Below are 18545 nucleotides of genomic sequence, written 5' to 3'. Positions count from 1 at the left end.
AAACCCAGTGATTGGGTGACAATAGTTTGCACCTTAGAATAATCTCAGTTATCTTGAGCAAAGTTTTTACTGTAACCCGCTATTAAAGTTTGTTTTACAAATATTACTGTATTAGACATATTTAGCATAAAATAGTTTAAAACTGGTTCTTTTTTTTATGTTGCCAATGGTTTAATCATTAATTGTACTGTTTGAACTTGAAATGTATGTTTTAGTAAAATACAATAAAAATGTAAAAAAAAAAAGCGGTCTAAGGCGCCAGATTTAAGCTCTGGTTCCCGTAAGGGAGCGTGGGTTCGAACCCCACATCTGACAATGCATTTTGAACATTCTGAAACTAACATACTTCCTTGATCTTATAGAACAAGTAAATTACGCAGAAACACGCCATGCAGATTTTACTAGAGACGACAGTGACAGCGGTGCAGGCGTCGCACGTCCGATAGCCCGAGCGGTCGGAAAGAAATAGCGGAACATACTTTTCCTGTGTCGAGGTTTAGCTCTTCTCACGGACGTTTCCGTTGTCGTTGTGTTGTGGCTCTGGGTTCCAAGCGACAGCGAGAAAACCTCAACAGCAACACATACGTGTTTAAATGAATCGTAGGGCCTTAATAAAGATAGATGAAACGGTGGTTCAGGTACTGGAGTTCTGAAGCGGCCGTATTGCGTGGGCAGTAAGCTCACTAAGTTAGTGTGTCATGCTAATAACGGGAAGGCTGTGGGTTACGTCCCACCAAGGGCTATTCCATATTGCTTCCCTAAAAGGCAGCGCGAGAGACTGCCAGGCAAATCTCAAGTGATCTGTACAAGGACTAAGATGTCCACACGTCTGGAAACGTTCTAGCCGACTTCTGTGCCACGCTGACGACACGGGTTCTCGTCCGATCACCGAAGTTAAGCAGCATTTTTGCGTGCTTAGTACACGGCTCGGTGACTAACTAGGATGTCTGCGTGCTGTTGGATTCTTTAATTTTGCTTTTTCCTTTAGTTTTCGGTGTTGCTGCGCGGTAATGATACGGTCCAGCACGCTGACCCGTCTCTTGCCTCTCGGTACCCAAATTCGCGAAGCTGCGGCCACAGTCAAATGAAAGGGTCCGTTGTGTGTTTGTCGAGTTGGTCTCTCCCAGTCGATTCTAGCGCCTGTCCTCTACATATACGCCCATTTGCAAGCGTCAGCTTTCGCGTCAGCCGAGCAAAGTCGAGACAAGTCGACACATGGGGACACACGATGCTGTGAATCGCAATCCGCACTAGCCTACGCGGAGCGCGACGAGGGGCGAAGGAAAACCATTCGTAACACGACAGTTCGGAAACTCGACGATCGCGAGCGTTGAAAACACTCTCCTGATTAAAGGAGACAACTTCCGTGCGGTGTCCGGGTTTCGAACCCGGACCAGCTACTTGGGAAGCATCCATGCTGACCGACACACCACCACCGCCCTCTGCTACGCGCTGCTTGCGCCGTGATGTGTCGCCTTCCCTCCTGGCGCCAGAGGCCGAAGGCAATCTCGCTGTAGGCGCTCAACGCCGAGTGGAAGGCGAGCACATCTGAACCCGTGGTGCTGCTAGGGCGATATACTGTAACTGAGCGCAGAACGAACTTTCACTGAAGAATCTGCCCTTTAATGCACATCAGGGCGAACATGAAATTTCTAATATGAAGTACCCACTGACGATCCAAAGGCGTTTCAGTATGTATGCGTCGGTACCACCGGGGCAGTGCCTAAGTATTGTAAAGTGAAGGTCGACAGTTTGAGCCTCACAGGAAGTATTTCATTGGCTTCCCACGAGTGCGTAATGTACAGCGTGGCTGTTGCTAGGAAACGGCCTTATTTGCCGCTCGTTAATATCTAGTTTTCTTTGCATCAATGTGAAAATGTTACTATTACTAAATACAGTTTTGCTAGTTACAGTTCAAACTGGAAACGACGGAAGAAAGCGGTCCAACGCGCCACATTGGCTCCCGAAAGGGAGGGTGCGTTTCCTACGCCACGTCTGACATTGTGTCTTAAATATTCTAAAACTGACATAATTACATCCTACCGAAAAAAGAAACAGATTTCGCAGCGAGGTTCTTGAGATATTTCTAGAGATGGAAGTCACTGGAGCGAATGCCTCGCACGTCAGATTGGCCGAGCGGTCTAAGGCGCCCGATTTAAGCTCTGGTTCCCGTAAGGGAGCGTGGGTTCGAACCCCACATCTGGCAATGCATTTTGAACATTCTGAAACTAACATACTTCCTTGATCTTATAGAACAAGTAAATTACGCAGAAACACGCCATGCAGATTTTACTAGAGACGACAGTGACAGCGGTGCAGGCGTCGCACGTCCGATAGCCCGAGCGGTCGGAAAGAAATAGCGGAACATACTTTTCCTGTGTCGAGGTTTAGCTCTTCTCACGGACGTTTCCGTTGTCGTTGTGTTGTGGCTCTGGGTTCCAAGCGACAGCGAGAAAACCTCAACAGCAACACATACGTGTTTAAATGAATCGTAGGGCCTTAATAAAGATAGATGAAACGGTGGTTCAGGTACTGGAGTTCTGAAGCGGCCGTATTGCGTGGGCAGTAAGCTCACTAAGTTAGTGGGTCATGCTAATAACGGGAAGGCTGTGGGTTACGTCCCACCAAGGGCTATTCCATATTGCTTCCCTAAAAGGCAGCGCGAGAGACTGCCAGGCAAATCTCAAGTGATCTGTACAAGGACTAAGATGTCCACACGTCTGGAAACGTTCTAGCCGACTTCTGTGCCACGCTGACGACACGGGTTCTCGTCCGATCACCGAAGTTAAGCAGCATTTTTGCGTGCTTAGTACACGGCTCGGTGACTAACTAGGATGTCTGCGTGCTGTTGGATTCTTTAATTTTGCTTTTTCCTTTAGTTTTCGGTGTTGCTGCGCGGTAATGATACGGTCCAGCACGCTGACCCGTCTCTTGCCTCTCGGTACCCAAATTCGCGAAGCTGCGGCCACAGTCAAATGAAAGGGTCCGTTGTGTGTTTGTCGAGTTGGTCTCTCCCAGTCGATTCTAGCGCCTGTCCTCTACATATACGCCCATTTGCAAGCGTCAGCTTTCGCGTCAGCCGAGCAAAGTCGAGACAAGTCGACACATGGGGACACACGATGCTGTGAATCGCAATCCGCACTTGCCTACGCGGAGCGGGACGAGGGGCGAAGGAAAACCATTCGTAACACGACAGTTCGGAAACTCGACGATCGCGAGCGTTGAAAACACTCTCCTGATTAAAGGAGACAACTTCCGTGCGGTGTCCGGGTTTCGAACCCGGACCAGCTACTTGGGAAGCATCCATGCTGACCGACACACCACCACCGCCCTCTGCTACGCGCTGCTTGCGCCGTGATGTGTCGCCTTCCCTCCTGGCGCCAGAGGCCGAAGGCAATCTCGCTGTAGGCGCTCAACGCCGAGTGGAAGGCGAGCACATCTGAACCCGTGGTGCTGCTAGGGCGATATACTGTAACTGAGCGCAGAACGAACTTTCACTGAAGAATCTGCCCTTTAATGCACATCAGGGCGAACATGAAATTTCTAATATGAAGTACCCACTGACGATCCAAAGGCGTTTCAGTATGTATGCGTCGGTACCACCGGGGCAGTGCCTAAGTATTGTAAAGTGAAGGTCGACAGTTTGAGCCTCACAGGAAGTATTTCATTGGCTTCCCACGAGTGCGTAATGTACAGCGTGGCTGTTGCTAGGAAACGGCCTTATTTGCCGCTCGTTAATATCTAGTTTTCTTTGCATCAATGTGAAAATGTTACTATTACTAAATACAGTTTTGCTAGTTACAGTTCAAACTGGAAACGACGGAAGAAAGCGGTCCAACGCGCCACATTGGCTCCCGAAAGGGAGGGTGCGTTTCCTACGCCACGTCTGACATTGTGTCTTAAATATTCTAAAACTGACATAATTACATCCTACCGAAAAAAGAAACAGATTTCGCAGCGAGGTTCTTGAGATATTTCTAGAGATGGAAGTCACTGGAGCGAATGCCTCGCACGTCAGATTGGCCGAGCGGTCTAAGGCGCCCGATTTAAGCTCTGGTTCCCGTAAGGGAGCGTGGGTTCGAACCCCACATCTGGCAATACATTTTGAACATTCTGAAACTAACATACTTCCTTGATCTTATAGAACAAGTAAATTACGCAGAAACACGCCATGCAGATTTTACTAGAGACGACAGTGACAGCGGTACAGGCGTCGCACGTCCGATAGCCCGAGCGGTCGGAAAGAAATAGCGGAACATACTTTTCCTGTGTCGAGGTTTAGCTCTTCTCACGGACGTTTCCGTTGTCGTTGTGTTGTGGCTCTGGGTTCCAAGCGACAGCGAGAAAACCTCAACAGCAACACATACGTGTTTAAATGAATCGTAGGGCCTTAATAAAGATAGATGAAACGGTGGTTCAGGTACTGGGGTTCTGAAGCGGCCGTATTGCGTGGGCAGTAAGCTCACTAAGTTAGTGGGTCATGCTAATAACGGGAAGGCTGTGGGTTACGTCCCACCAAGGGCTATTCCATATTGCTTCCCTAAAAGGCAGCGCGAGAGACTGCCAGGCAAATCTCAAGTGATCTGTACAAGGACTAAGATGTCCACACGTCTGGAAACGTTCTAGCCGACTTCTGTGCCACGCTGACGACACGGGTTCTCGTCCGATCACCGAAGTTAAGCAGCATTTTTGCGTGCTTAGTACACGGCTCGGTGACTAACTAGGATGTCTGCGTGCTGTTGGATTCTTTAATTTTGCTTTTTCCTTTAGTTTTCGGTGTTGCTGCGCGGTAATGATACGGTCCAGCACGCTGACCCGTCTCTTGCCTCTCGGTACCCAAATTCGCGAACCTGCGGCCACAGTCAAATGAAAGGGTCCGTTGTGTGTTTGTCGACTTGGTCTCTCCCAGTCGATTCTAGCGCCTGTCCTCTACATATACGCCCATTTGCAAGCGTCAGCTTTCGCGTCAGCCGAGCAAAGTCGAGACAAGTCGACACATGGGGACACACGATGCTGTGAATCGCAATCCGCACTTGCCTACGCGGAGCGGGACGAGGGGCGAAGGAAAACCATTCGTAACACGACAGTTCGGAAACTCGACGATCGCGAGCGTTGAAAACACTCTCCTGATTAAAGGAGACAACTTCCGTGCGGTGTCCGGGTTTCGAACCCGGACCAGCTACTTGGGAAGCATCCATGCTGACCGACACACCACCACCGCCCTCTGCTACGCGCTGCTTGCGCCGTGATGTGTCGCCTTCCCTCCTGGCGCCAGAGGCCGAAGGCAATCTCGCTGTAGGCGCTCAACGCCGAGTGGAAGGCGAGCACATCTGAACCCGTGGTGCTGCTAGGGCGATATACTGTAACTGAGCGCAGAACGAACTTTCACTGAAGAATCTGCCCTTTAATGCACATCAGGGCGAACATGAAATTTCTAATATGAAGTACCCACTGACGATCCAAAGGCGTTTCAGTATGTATGCGTCGGTACCACCGGGGCAGTGCCTAAGTATTGTAAAGTGAAGGTCGACAGTTTGAGCCTCACAGGAAGTATTTCATTGGCTTCCCACGAGTGCGTAATGTACAGCGTGGCTGTTGCTAGGAAACGGCCTTATTTGCCGCTCGTTAATATCTAGTTTTCTTTGCATCAATGTGAAAATGTTACTATTACTAAATACAGTTTTGCTAGTTACAGTTCAAACTGGAAACGACGGAAGAAAGCGGTCCAACGCGCCACATTGGCTCCCGAAAGGGAGGGTGCGTTTCCTACGCCACGTCTGACATTGTGTCTTAAATATTCTAAAACTGACATAATTACATCCTACCGAAAAAAGAAACAGATTTCGCAGCGAGGTTCTTGAGATATTCTAGAGATGGAAGTCACTGGAGCGAATGCCTCGCACGTCAGATTGGCCGAGCGGTCTAAGGCGCCCGATTTAAGCTCTGGTTCCCGTAAGGGAGCGTGGGTTCGAACCCCACATCTGGCAATGCATTTTGAACATTCTGAAACTAACATACTTCCTTGATCTTATAGAACAAGTAAATTACGCAGAAACACGCCATGCAGATTTTACTAGAGACGACAGTGACAGCGGTGCAGGCGTCGCACGTCCGATAGCCCGAGCGGTCGGAAAGAAATAGCGGAACATACTTTTCCTGTGTCGAGGTTTAGCTCTTCTCACGGACGTTTCCGTTGTCGTTGTGTTGTGGCTCTGGGTTCCAAGCGACAGCGAGAAAACCTCAACAGCAACACATACGTGTTTAAATGAATCGTAGGGCCTTAATAAAGATAGATGAAACGGTGGTTCAGGTACTGGAGTTCTGAAGCGGCCGTATTGCGTGGGCAGTAAGCTCACTAAGTTAGTGGGTCATGCTAATAACGGGAAGGCTGTGGGTTACGTCCCACCAAGGGCTATTCCATATTGCTTCCCTAAAAGGCAGCGCGAGAGACTGCCAGGCAAATCTCAAGTGATCTGTACAAGGACTAAGATGTCCACACGTCTGGAAACGTTCTAGCCGACTTCTGTGCCACGCTGACGACACGGGTTCTCGTCCGATCACCGAAGTTAAGCAGAATTTTTGCGTGCTTAGTACACGGCTCGGTGACTAACTAGGATGTCTGCGTGCTGTTGGATTCTTTAATTTTGCTTTTTCCTTTAGTTTTCGGTGTTGCTGCGCGGTAATGATACGGTCCAGCACGCTGACCCGTCTCTTGCCTCTCGGTACCCAAATTCGCGAAGCTGCGGCCACAGTCAAATGAAAGGGTCCGTTGTGTGTTTGTCGAGTTGGTCTCTCCCAGTCGATTCTAGCGCCTGTCCTCTACATATACGCCCATTTGCAAGCGTCAGCTTTCGCGTCAGCCGAGCAAAGTCGAGACAAGTCGACACATGGGGACACACGATGCTGTGAATCGCAATCCGCACTTGCCTACGCGGAGCGGGACGAGGGGCGAAGGAAAACCATTCGTAACACGACAGTTCGGAAACTCGACGATCGCGAGCGTTGAAAACACTCTCCTGATTAAAGGAGACAACTTCCGTGCGGTGTCCGGGTTTCGAACCCGGACCAGCTACTTGGGAAGCATCCATGCTGACCGACACACCACCACCGCCCTCTGCTACGCGCTGCTTGCGCCGTGATGTGTCGCCTTCCCTCCTGGCGCCAGAGGCCGAAGGCAATCTCGCTGTAGGCGCTCAACGCCGAGTGGAAGGCGAGCACATCTGAACCCGTGGTGCTGCTAGGGCGATATACTGTAACTGAGCGCAGAACGAACTTTCACTGAAGAATCTGCCCTTTAATGCACATCAGGGCGAACATGAAATTTCTAATATGAAGTACCCACTGACGATCCAAAGGCGTTTCAGTATGTATGCGTCGGTACCACCGGGGCAGTGCCTAAGTATTGTAAAGTGAAGGTCGACAGTTTGAGCCTCACAGGAAGTATTTCATTGGCTTCCCACGAGTGCGTAATGTACAGCGTGGCTGTTGCTAGGAAACGGCCTTATTTGCCGCTCGTTAATATCTAGTTTTCTTTGCATCAATGTGAAAATGTTACTATTACTAAATACAGTTTTGCTAGTTACAGTTCAAACTGGAAACGACGGAAGAAAGCGGTCCAACGCGCCACATTGGCTCCCGAAAGGGAGGGTGCGTTTCCTACGCCACGTCTGACATTGTGTCTTAAATATTCTAAAACTGACATAATTACATCCTACCGAAAAAAGAAACAGATTTCGCAGCGAGGTTCTTGAGATATTTCTAGAGATGGAAGTCACTGGAGCGAATGCCTCGCACGTCAGATTGGCCGAGCGGTCTAAGGCGCCCGATTTAAGCTCTGGTTCCCGTAAGGGAGCGTGGGTTCGAACCCAACATCTGGCAATGCATTTTGAACATTCTGAAACTAACATACTTCCTTGATCTTATAGAACAAGTAAATTACGCAGAAACACGCCATGCAGATTTTACTAGAGACGACAGTGACAGCGGTGCAGGCGTCGCACGTCCGATAGCCCGAGCGGTCGGAAAGAAATAGCGGAACATACTTTTCCTGTGTCGAGGTTTAGCTCTTCTCACGGACGTTTCCGTTGTCGTTGTGTTGTGGCTCTGGGTTCCAAGCGACAGCGAGAAAACCTCAACAGCAACACATACGTGTTTAAATGAATCGTAGGGCCTTAATAAAGATAGATGAAACGGTGGTTCAGGTACTGGAGTTCTGAAGCGGCCGTATTGCGTGGGCAGTAAGCTCACTAAGTTAGTGGGTCATGCTAATAACGGGAAGGCTGTGGGTTACGTCCCACCAAGGGCTATTCCATATTGCTTCCCTAAAAGGCAGCGCGAGAGACTGCCAGGCAAATCTCAAGTGATCTGTACAAGGACTAAGATGTCCACACGTCTGGAAACGTTCTAGCCGACTTCTGTGCCACGCTGACGACACGGGTTCTCGTCCGATCACCGAAGTTAAGCAGCATTTTTGCGTGCTTAGTACACGGCTCGGTGACTAACTAGGATGTCTGCGTGCTGTTGGATTCTTTAATTTTGCTTTTTCCTTTAGTTTTCGGTGTTGCTGCGCGGTAATGATACGGTCCAGCACGCTGACCCGTCTCTTGCCTCTCGGTACCCAAATTCGCGAAGCTGCGGCCACAGTCAAATGAAAGGGTCCGTTGTGTGTTTGTCGACTTGGTCTCTCCCAGTCGATTCTAGCGCCTGTCCTCTACATATACGCCCATTTGCAAGCGTCAGCTTTCGCGTCAGCCGAGCAAAGTCGAGACAAGTCGACACATGGGGACACACGATGCTGTGAATCGCAATCCGCACTTGCCTACGCGGAGCGGGACGAGGGGCGAAGGAAAACCATTCGTAACACGACAGTTCGGAAACTCGACGATCGCGAGCGTTGAAAACACTCTCCTGATTAAAGGAGACAACTTCCGTGCGGTGTCCGGGTTTCGAACCCGGACCAGCTACTTGGGAAGCATCCATGCTGACCGACACACCACCACCGCCCTCTGCTACGCGCTGCTTGCGCCGTGATGTGTCGCCTTCCCTCCTGGCGCCAGAGGCCGAAGGCAATCTCGCTGTAGGCGCTCAACGCCGAGTGGAAGGCGAGCACATCTGAACCCGTGGTGCTGCTAGGGCGATATACTGTAACTGAGCGCAGAACGAACTTTCACTGAAGAATCTGCCCTTTAATGCACATCAGGGCGAACATGAAATTTCTAATATGAAGTACCCACTGACGATCCAAAGGCGTTTCAGTATGTATGCGTCGGTACCACCGGGGCAGTGCCTAAGTATTGTAAAGTGAAGGTCGACAGTTTGAGCCTCACAGGAAGTATTTCATTGGCTTCCCACGAGTGCGTAATGTACAGCGTGGCTGTTGCTAGGAAACGGCCTTATTTGCCGCTCGTTAATATCTAGTTTTCTTTGCATCAATGTGAAAATGTTACTATTACTAAATACAGTTTTGCTAGTTACAGTTCAAACTGGAAACGACGGAAGAAAGCGGTCCAACGCGCCACATTGGCTCCCGAAAGGGAGGGTGCGTTTCCTACGCCACGTCTGACATTGTGTCTTAAATATTCTAAAACTGACATAATTACATCCTACCGAAAAAAGAAACAGATTTCGCAGCGAGGTTCTTGAGATATTTCTAGAGATGGAAGTCACTGGAGCGAATGCCTCGCACGTCAGATTGGCCGAGCGGTCTAAGGCGCCCGATTTAAGCTCTGGTTCCCGTAAGGGAGCGTGGGTTCGAACCCCACATCTGGCAATGCATTTTGAACATTCTGAAACTAACATACTTCCTTGATCTTATAGAACAAGTAAATTACGCAGAAACACGCCATGCAGATTTTACTAGAGACGACAGTGACAGCGGTGCAGGCGTCGCACGTCCGATAGCCCGAGCGGTCGGAAAGAAATAGCGGAACATACTTTTCCTGTGTCGAGGTTTAGCTCTTCTCACGGACGTTTCCGTTGTCGTTGTGTTGTGGCTCTGGGTTCCAAGCGACAGCGAGAAAACCTCAACAGCAACACATACGTGTTTAAATGAATCGTAGGGCCTTAATAAAGATAGATGAAACGGTGGTTCAGGTACTGGAGTTCTGAAGCGGCCGTATTGCGTGGGCAGTAAGCTCACTAAGTTAGTGGGTCATGCTAATAACGGGAAGGCTGTGGGTTACGTCCCACCAAGGGCTATTCCATATTGCTTCCCTAAAAGGCAGCGCGAGAGACTGCCAGGCAAATCTCAAGTGATCTGTACAAGGACTAAGATGTCCACACGTCTGGAAACGTTCTAGCCGACTTCTGTGCCACGCTGACGACACGGGTTCTCGTCCGATCACCGAAGTTAAGCAGCATTTTTGCGTGCTTAGTACACGGCTCGGTGACTAACTAGGATGTCTGCGTGCTGTTGGATTCTTTAATTTTGCTTTTTCCTTTAGTTTTCGGTGTTGCTGCGCGGTAATGATACGGTCCAGCACGCTGACCCGTCTCTTGCCTCTCGGTACCCAAATTCGCGAACCTGCGGCCACAGTCAAATGAAAGGGTCCGTTGTGTGTTTGTCGACTTGGTCTCTCCCAGTCGATTCTAGCGCCTGTCCTCTACATATACGCCCATTTGCAAGCGTCAGCTTTCGCGTCAGCCGAGCAAAGTCGAGACAAGTCGACACATGGGGACACACGATGCTGTGAATCGCAATCCGCACTTGCCTACGCGGAGCGGGACGAGGGGCGAAGGAAAACCATTCGTAACACGACAGTTCGGAAACTCGACGATCGCGAGCGTTGAAAACACTCTCCTGATTAAAGGAGACAACTTCCGTGCGGTGTCCGGGTTTCGAACCCGGACCAGCTACTTGGGAAGCATCCATGCTGACCGACACACCACCACCGCCCTCTGCTACGCGCTGCTTGCGCCGTGATGTGTCGCCTTCCCTCCTGGCGCCAGAGGCCGAAGGCAATCTCGCTGTAGGCGCTCAACGCCGAGTGGAAGGCGAGCACATCTGAACCCGTGGTGCTGCTAGGGCGATATACTGTAACTGAGCGCAGAACGAACTTTCACTGAAGAATCTGCCCTTTAATGCACATCAGGGCGAACATGAAATTTCTAATATGAAGTACCCACTGACGATCCAAAGGCGTTTCAGTATGTATGCGTCGGTACCACCGGGGCAGTGCCTAAGTATTGTAAAGTGAAGGTCGACAGTTTGAGCCTCACAGGAAGTATTTCATTGGCTTCCCACGAGTGCGTAATGTACAGCGTGGCTGTTGCTAGGAAACGGCCTTATTTGCCGCTCGTTAATATCTAGTTTTCTTTGCATCAATGTGAAAATGTTACTATTACTAAATACAGTTTTGCTAGTTACAGTTCAAACTGGAAACGACGGAAGAAAGCGGTCCAACGCGCCACATTGGCTCCCGAAAGGGAGGGTGCGTTTCCTACGCCACGTCTGACATTGTGTCTTAAATATTCTAAAACTGACATAATTACATCCTACCGAAAAAAGAAACAGATTTCGCAGCGAGGTTCTTGAGATATTTCTAGAGATGGAAGTCACTGGAGCGAATGCCTCGCACGTCAGATTGGCCGAGCGGTCTAAGGCGCCCGATTTAAGCTCTGGTTCCCGTAAGGGAGCGTGGGTTCGAACCCCACATCTGGCAATGCATTTTGAACATTCTGAAACTAACATACTTCCTTGATCTTATAGAACAAGTAAATTACGCAGAAACACGCCATGCAGATTTTACTAGAGACGACAGTGACAGCGGTGCAGGCGTCGCACGTCCGATAGCCCGAGCGGTCGGAAAGAAATAGCGGAACATACTTTTCCTGTGTCGAGGTTTAGCTCTTCTCACGGACGTTTCCGTTGTCGTTGTGTTGTGGCTCTGGGTTCCAAGCGACAGCGAGAAAACCTCAACAGCAACACATACGTGTTTAAATGAATCGTAGGGCCTTAATAAAGATAGATGAAACGGTGGTTCAGGTACTGGAGTTCTGAAGCGGCCGTATTGCGTGGGCAGTAAGCTCACTAAGTTAGTGGGTCATGCTAATAACGGGAAGGCTGTGGGTTACGTCCCACCAAGGGCTATTCCATATTGCTTCCCTAAAAGGCAGCGCGAGAGACTGCCAGGCAAATCTCAAGTGATCTGTACAAGGACTAAGATGTCCACACGTCTGGAAACGTTCTAGCCGACTTCTGTGCCACGCTGACGACACGGGTTCTCGTCCGATCACCGAAGTTAAGCAGCATTTTTGCGTGCTTAGTACACGGCTCGGTGACTAACTAGGATGTCTGCGTGCTGTTGGATTCTTTAATTTTGCTTTTTCCTTTAGTTTTCGGTGTTGCTGCGCGGTAATGATACGGTCCAGCACGCTGACCCGTCTCTTGCCTCTCGGTACCCAAATTCGCGAAGCTGCGGCCACAGTCAAATGAAAGGGTCCGTTGTGTGTTTGTCGAGTTGGTCTCTCCCAGTCGATTCTAGCGCCTGTCCTCTACATATACGCCCATTTGCAAGCGTCAGCTTTCGCGTCAGCCGAGCAAAGTCGAGACAAGTCGACACATGGGGACACACGATGCTGTGAATCGCAATCCGCACTTGCCTACGCGGAGCGGGACGAGGGGCGAAGGAAAACCATTCGTAACACGACAGTTCGGAAACTCGACGATCGCGAGCGTTGAAAACACTCTCCTGATTAAAGGAGACAACTTCCGTGCGGTGTCCGGGTTTCGAACCCGGACCAGCTACTTGGGAAGCATCCATGCTGACCGACACACCACCACCGCCCTCTGCTACGCGCTGCTTGCGCCGTGATGTGTCGCCTTCCCTCCTGGCGCCAGAGGCCGAAGGCAATCTCGCTGTAGGCGCTCAACGCCGAGTGGAAGGCGAGCACATCTGAACCCGTGGTGCTGCTAGGGCGATATACTGTAACTGAGCGCAGAACGAACTTTCACTGAAGAATCTGCCCTTTAATGCACATCAGGGCGAACATGAAATTTCTAATATGAAGTACCCACTGACGATCCAAAGGCGTTTCAGTATGTATGCGTCGGTACCACCGGGGCAGTGCCTAAGTATTGTAAAGTGAAGGTCGACAGTTTGAGCCTCACAGGAAGTATTTCATTGGCTTCCCACGAGTGCGTAATGTACAGCGTGGCTGTTGCTAGGAAACGGCCTTATTTGCCGCTCGTTAATATCTAGTTTTCTTTGCATCAATGTGAAAATGTTACTATTACTAAATACAGTTTTGCTAGTTACAGTTCAAACTGGAAACGACGGAAGAAAGCGGTCCAACGCGCCACATTGGCTCCCGAAAGGGAGGGTGCGTTTCCTACGCCACGTCTGACATTGTGTCTTAAATATTCTAAAACTGACATAATTACATCCTACCGAAAAAAGAAACAGATTTCGCAGCGAGGTTCTTGAGATATTTCTAGAGATGGAAGTCACTGGAGCGAATGCCTCGCACGTCAGATTGGCCGAGCGGTCTAAGGCGCCCGATTTAAGCTCTGGTTCCCGTAAGGGAGCGTGGGTTCGAACCCCACATCTGGCAATGCATTTTGAACATTCTGAAACTAACATACTTCCTTGATCTTATAGAACAAGTAAATTACGCAGAAACACGCCATGCAGATTTTACTAGAGACGACAGTGACAGCGGTGCAGGCGTCGCACGTCCGATAGCCCGAGCGGTCGGAAAGAAATAGCGGAACATACTTTTCCTGTGTCGAGGTTTAGCTCTTCTCACGGACGTTTCCGTTGTCGTTGTGTTGTGGCTCTGGGTTCCAAGCGACAGCGAGAAAACCTCAACAGCAACACATACGTGTTTAAATGAATCGTAGGGCCTTAATAAAGATAGATGAAACGGTGGTTCAGGTACTGGAGTTCTGAAGCGGCCGTATTGCGTGGGCAGTAAGCTCACTAAGTTAGTGGGTCATGCTAATAACGGGAAGGCTGTGGGTTACGTCCCACCAAGGGCTATTCCATATTGCTTCCCTAAAAGGCAGCGCGAGAGACTGCCAGGCAAATCTCAAGTGATCTGTACAAGGACTAAGATGTCCACACGTCTGGAAACGTTCTAGCCGACTTCTGTGCCACGCTGACGACACGGGTTCTCGTCCGATCACCGAAGTTAAGCAGAATTTTTGCGTGCTTAGTACACGGCTCGGTGACTAACTAGGATGTCTGCGTGCTGTTGGATTCTTTAATTTTGCTTTTTCCTTTAGTTTTCGGTGTTGCTGCGCGGTAATGATACGGTCCAGCACGCTGACCCGTCTCTTGCCTCTCGGTACCCAAATTCGCGAAGCTGCGGCCACAGTCAAATGAAAGGGTCCGTTGTGTGTTTGTCGAGTTGGTCTCTCCCAGTCGATTCTAGCGCCTGTCCTCTACATATACGCCCATTTGCAAGCGTCAGCTTTCGCGTCAGCCGAGCAAAGTCGAGACAAGTCGACACATGGGGACACACGATGCTGTGAATCGCAATCCGCACTTGCCTACGCGGAGCGGGACGAGGGGCGAAGGAAAACCATTCGTAACACGACAGTTCGGAAACTCGACGATCGCGAGCGTTGAAAACACTCTCCTGATTAAAGGAGACAACTTCCGTGCGGTGTCCGGGTTTCGAACCCGGACCAGCTACTTGGGAAGCATCCATGCTGACCGACACACCACCACCGCCCTCTGCTACGCGCTGCTTGCGCCGTGATGTGTCGCCTTCCCTCCTGGCGCCAGAGGCCGAAGGCAATCTCGCTGTAGGCGCTCAACGCCGAGTGGAAGGCGAGCACATCTGAACCCGTGGTGCTGCTAGGGCGATATACTGTAACTGAGCGCAGAACGAACTTTCACTGAAGAATCTGCCCTTTAATGCACATCAGGGCGAACATGAAATTTCTAATATGAAGTACCCACTGACGATCCAAAGGCGTTTCAGTATGTATGCGTCGGTACCACCGGGGCAGTGCCTAAGTATTGTAAAGTGAAGGTCGACAGTTTGAGCCTCACAGGAAGTATTTCATTGGCTTCCCACGAGTGCGTAATGTACAGCGTGGCTGTTGCTAGGAAACGGCCTTATTTGCCGCTCGTTAATATCTAGTTTTCTTTGCATCAATGTGAAAATGTTACTATTACTAAATACAGTTTTGCTAGTTACAGTTCAAACTGGAAACGACGGAAGAAAGCGGTCCAACGCGCCACATTGGCTCCCGAAAGGGAGGGTGCGTTTCCTACGCCACGTCTGACATTGTGTCTTAAATATTCTAAAACTGACATAATTACATCCTACCGAAAAAAGAAACAGATTTCGCAGCGAGGTTCTTGAGATATTTCTAGAGATGGAAGTCACTGGAGCGAATGCCTCGCACGTCAGATTGGCCGAGCGGTCTAAGGCGCCCGATTTAAGCTCTGGTTCCCGTAAGGGAGCGTGGGTTCGAACCCAACATCTGGCAATGCATTTTGAACATTCTGAAACTAACATACTTCCTTGATCTTATAGAACAAGTAAATTACGCAGAAACACGCCATGCAGATTTTACTAGAGACGACAGTGACAGCGGTGCAGGCGTCGCACGTCCGATAGCCCGAGCGGTCGGAAAGAAATAGCGGAACATACTTTTCCTGTGTCGAGGTTTAGCTCTTCTCACGGACGTTTCCGTTGTCGTTGTGTTGTGGCTCTGGGTTCCAAGCGACAGCGAGAAAACCTCAACAGCAACACATACGTGTTTAAATGAATCGTAGGGCCTTAATAAAGATAGATGAAACGGTGGTTCAGGTACTGGAGTTCTGAAGCGGCCGTATTGCGTGGGCAGTAAGCTCACTAAGTTAGTGGGTCATGCTAATAACGGGAAGGCTGTGGGTTACGTCCCACCAAGGGCTATTCCATATTGCTTCCCTAAAAGGCAGCGCGAGAGACTGCCAGGCAAATCTCAAGTGATCTGTACAAGGACTAAGATGTCCACACGTCTGGAAACGTTCTAGCCGACTTCTGTGCCACGCTGACGACACGGGTTCTCGTCCGATCACCGAAGTTAAGCAGCATTTTTGCGTGCTTAGTACACGGCTCGGTGACTAACTAGGATGTCTGCGTGCTGTTGGATTCTTTAATTTTGCTTTTTCCTTTAGTTTTCGGTGTTGCTGCGCGGTAATGATACGGTCCAGCACGCTGACCCGTCTCTTGCCTCTCGGTACCCAAATTCGCGAAGCTGCGGCCACAGTCAAATGAAAGGGTCCGTTGTGTGTTTGTCGACTTGGTCTCTCCCAGTCGATTCTAGCGCCTGTCCTCTACATATACGCCCATTTGCAAGCGTCAGCTTTCGCGTCAGCCGAGCAAAGTCGAGACAAGTCGACACATGGGGACACACGATGCTGTGAATCGCAATCCGCACTTGCCTACGCGGAGCGGGACGAGGGGCGAAGGAAAACCATTCGTAACACGACAGTTCGGAAACTCGACGATCGCGAGCGTTGAAAACACTCTCCTGATTAAAGGAGACAACTTCCGTGCGGTGTCCGGGTTTCGAACCCGGACCAGCTACTTGGGAAGCATCCATGCTGACCGACACACCACCACCGCCCTCTGCTACGCGCTGCTTGCGCCGTGATGTGTCGCCTTCCCTCCTGGCGCCAGAGGCCGAAGGCAATCTCGCTGTAGGCGCTCAACGCCGAGTGGAAGGCGAGCACATCTGAACCCGTGGTGCTGCTAGGGCGATATACTGTAACTGAGCGCAGAACGAACTTTCACTGAAGAATCTGCCCTTTAATGCACATCAGGGCGAACATGAAATTTCTAATATGAAGTACCCACTGACGATCCAAAGGCGTTTCAGTATGTATGCGTCGGTACCACCGGGGCAGTGCCTAAGTATTGTAAAGTGAAGGTCGACAGTTTGAGCCTCACAGGAAGTATTTCATTGGCTTCCCACGAGTGCGTAATGTACAGCGTGGCTGTTGCTAGGAAACGGCCTTATTTGCCGCTCGTTAATATCTAGTTTTCTTTGCATCAATGTGAAAATGTTACTATTACTAAATACAGTTTTGCTAGTTACAGTTCAAACTGGAAACGACGGAAGAAAGCGGTCCAACGCGCCACATTGGCTCCCGAAAGGGAGGGTGCGTTTCCTACGCCACGTCTGACATTGTGTCTTAAATATTCTAAAACTGACATAATTACATCCTACCGAAAAAAGAAACAGATTTCGCAGCGAGGTTCTTGAGATATTTCTAGAGATGGAAGTCACTGGAGCGAATGCCTCGCACGTCAGATTGGCCGAGCGGTCTAAGGCGCCCGATTTAAGCTCTGGTTCCCGTAAGGGAGCGTGGGTTCGAACCCCACATCTGGCAATGCATTTTGAACATTCTGAAACTAACATACTTCCTTGATCTTATAGAACAAGTAAATTACGCAGAAACACGCCATGCAGATTTTACTAGAGACGACAGTGACAGCGGTGCAGGCGTCGCACGTCCGATAGCCCGAGCGGTCGGAAAGAAATAGCGGAACATACTTTTCCTGTGTCGAGGTTTAGCTCTTCTCACGGACGTTTCCGTTGTCGTTGTGTTGTGGCTCTGGGTTCCAAGCGACAGCGAGAAAACCTCAACAGCAACACATACGTGTTTAAATGAATCGTAGGGCCTTAATAAAGATAGATGAAACGGTGGTTCAGGTACTGGAGTTCTGAAGCGGCCGTATTGCGTGGGCAGTAAGCTCACTAAGTTAGTGGGTCATGCTAATAACGGGAAGGCTGTGGGTTACGTCCCACCAAGGGCTATTCCATATTGCTTCCCTAAAAGGCAGCGCGAGAGACTGCCAGGCAAATCTCAAGTGATCTGTACAAGGACTAAGATGTCCACACGTCTGGAAACGTTCTAGCCGACTTCTGTGCCACGCTGACGACACGGGTTCTCGTCCGATCACCGAAGTTAAGCAGCATTTTTGCGTGCTTAGTACACGGCTCGGTGACTAACTAGGATGTCTGCGTGCTGTTGGATTCTTTAATTTTGCTTTTTCCTTTAGTTTTCGGTGTTGCTGCGCGGTAATGATACGGTCCAGCACGCTGACCCGTCTCTTGCCTCTCGGTACCCAAATTCGCGAACCTGCGGCCACAGTCAAATGAAAGGGTCCGTTGTGTGTTTGTCGACTTGGTCTCTCCCAGTCGATTCTAGCGCCTGTCCTCTACATATACGCCCATTTGCAAGCGTCAGCTTTCGCGTCAGCCGAGCAAAGTCGAGACAAGTCGACACATGGGGACACACGATGCTGTGAATCGCAATCCGCACTTGCCTACGCGGAGCGGGACGAGGGGCGAAGGAAAACCATTCGTAACACGACAGTTCGGAAACTCGACGATCGCGAGCGTTGAAAACACTCTCCTGATTAAAGGAGACAACTTCCGTGCGGTGTCCGGGTTTCGAACCCGGACCAGCTACTTGGGAAGCATCCATGCTGACCGACACACCACCACCGCCCTCTGCTACGCGCTGCTTGCGCCGTGATGTGTCGCCTTCCCTCCTGGCGCCAGAGGCCGAAGGCAATCTCGCTGTAGGCGCTCAACG

The 18545-nt window shown here is 50.1% G+C and overlaps 7 non-coding genes across 7 annotated transcripts; all 7 read left to right on the top strand.

The window, feature by feature from the left end:
- The first annotated feature begins 2122 nt into the window (after nucleotides 1-2122).
- Nucleotides 2123-2206, top strand: Trnal-uaa (transfer RNA leucine (anticodon UAA)). Its single transcript has one exon. It is a non-coding gene; the product is annotated as a tRNA-Leu (tRNA).
- A 1807-nt stretch (nucleotides 2207-4013) lies between these two features.
- On the top strand, nucleotides 4014-4097 carry Trnal-uaa (transfer RNA leucine (anticodon UAA)). Its single transcript has one exon. It is a non-coding gene; the product is annotated as a tRNA-Leu (tRNA).
- Nucleotides 4098-5903: 1806 nt separating this feature from the next.
- Nucleotides 5904-5987, top strand: Trnal-uaa (transfer RNA leucine (anticodon UAA)). Its single transcript has one exon. It is a non-coding gene; the product is annotated as a tRNA-Leu (tRNA).
- Nucleotides 5988-9685: 3698 nt separating this feature from the next.
- On the top strand, nucleotides 9686-9769 carry Trnal-uaa (transfer RNA leucine (anticodon UAA)). The gene has a single exon. It is a non-coding gene; the product is annotated as a tRNA-Leu (tRNA).
- Nucleotides 9770-11576: 1807 nt separating this feature from the next.
- Nucleotides 11577-11660, top strand: Trnal-uaa (transfer RNA leucine (anticodon UAA)). Its single transcript has one exon. It is a non-coding gene; the product is annotated as a tRNA-Leu (tRNA).
- Nucleotides 11661-13467: 1807 nt separating this feature from the next.
- On the top strand, nucleotides 13468-13551 carry Trnal-uaa (transfer RNA leucine (anticodon UAA)). Its single transcript has one exon. It is a non-coding gene; the product is annotated as a tRNA-Leu (tRNA).
- Nucleotides 13552-17249: 3698 nt separating this feature from the next.
- On the top strand, nucleotides 17250-17333 carry Trnal-uaa (transfer RNA leucine (anticodon UAA)). The gene has a single exon. It is a non-coding gene; the product is annotated as a tRNA-Leu (tRNA).
- Nucleotides 17334-18545: the final 1212 nt, after the last annotated feature.

Source organism: Schistocerca cancellata, unplaced genomic scaffold (genome assembly GCF_023864275.1).
Source record: "Schistocerca cancellata isolate TAMUIC-IGC-003103 unplaced genomic scaffold, iqSchCanc2.1 HiC_scaffold_316, whole genome shotgun sequence".
Taxonomy (NCBI): domain Eukaryota; kingdom Metazoa; phylum Arthropoda; class Insecta; order Orthoptera; family Acrididae; genus Schistocerca; species Schistocerca cancellata.
The sequence above is the reverse complement of the archived record's forward strand: the minus strand, read 5'-3'. Positions and strand labels throughout refer to the sequence as shown.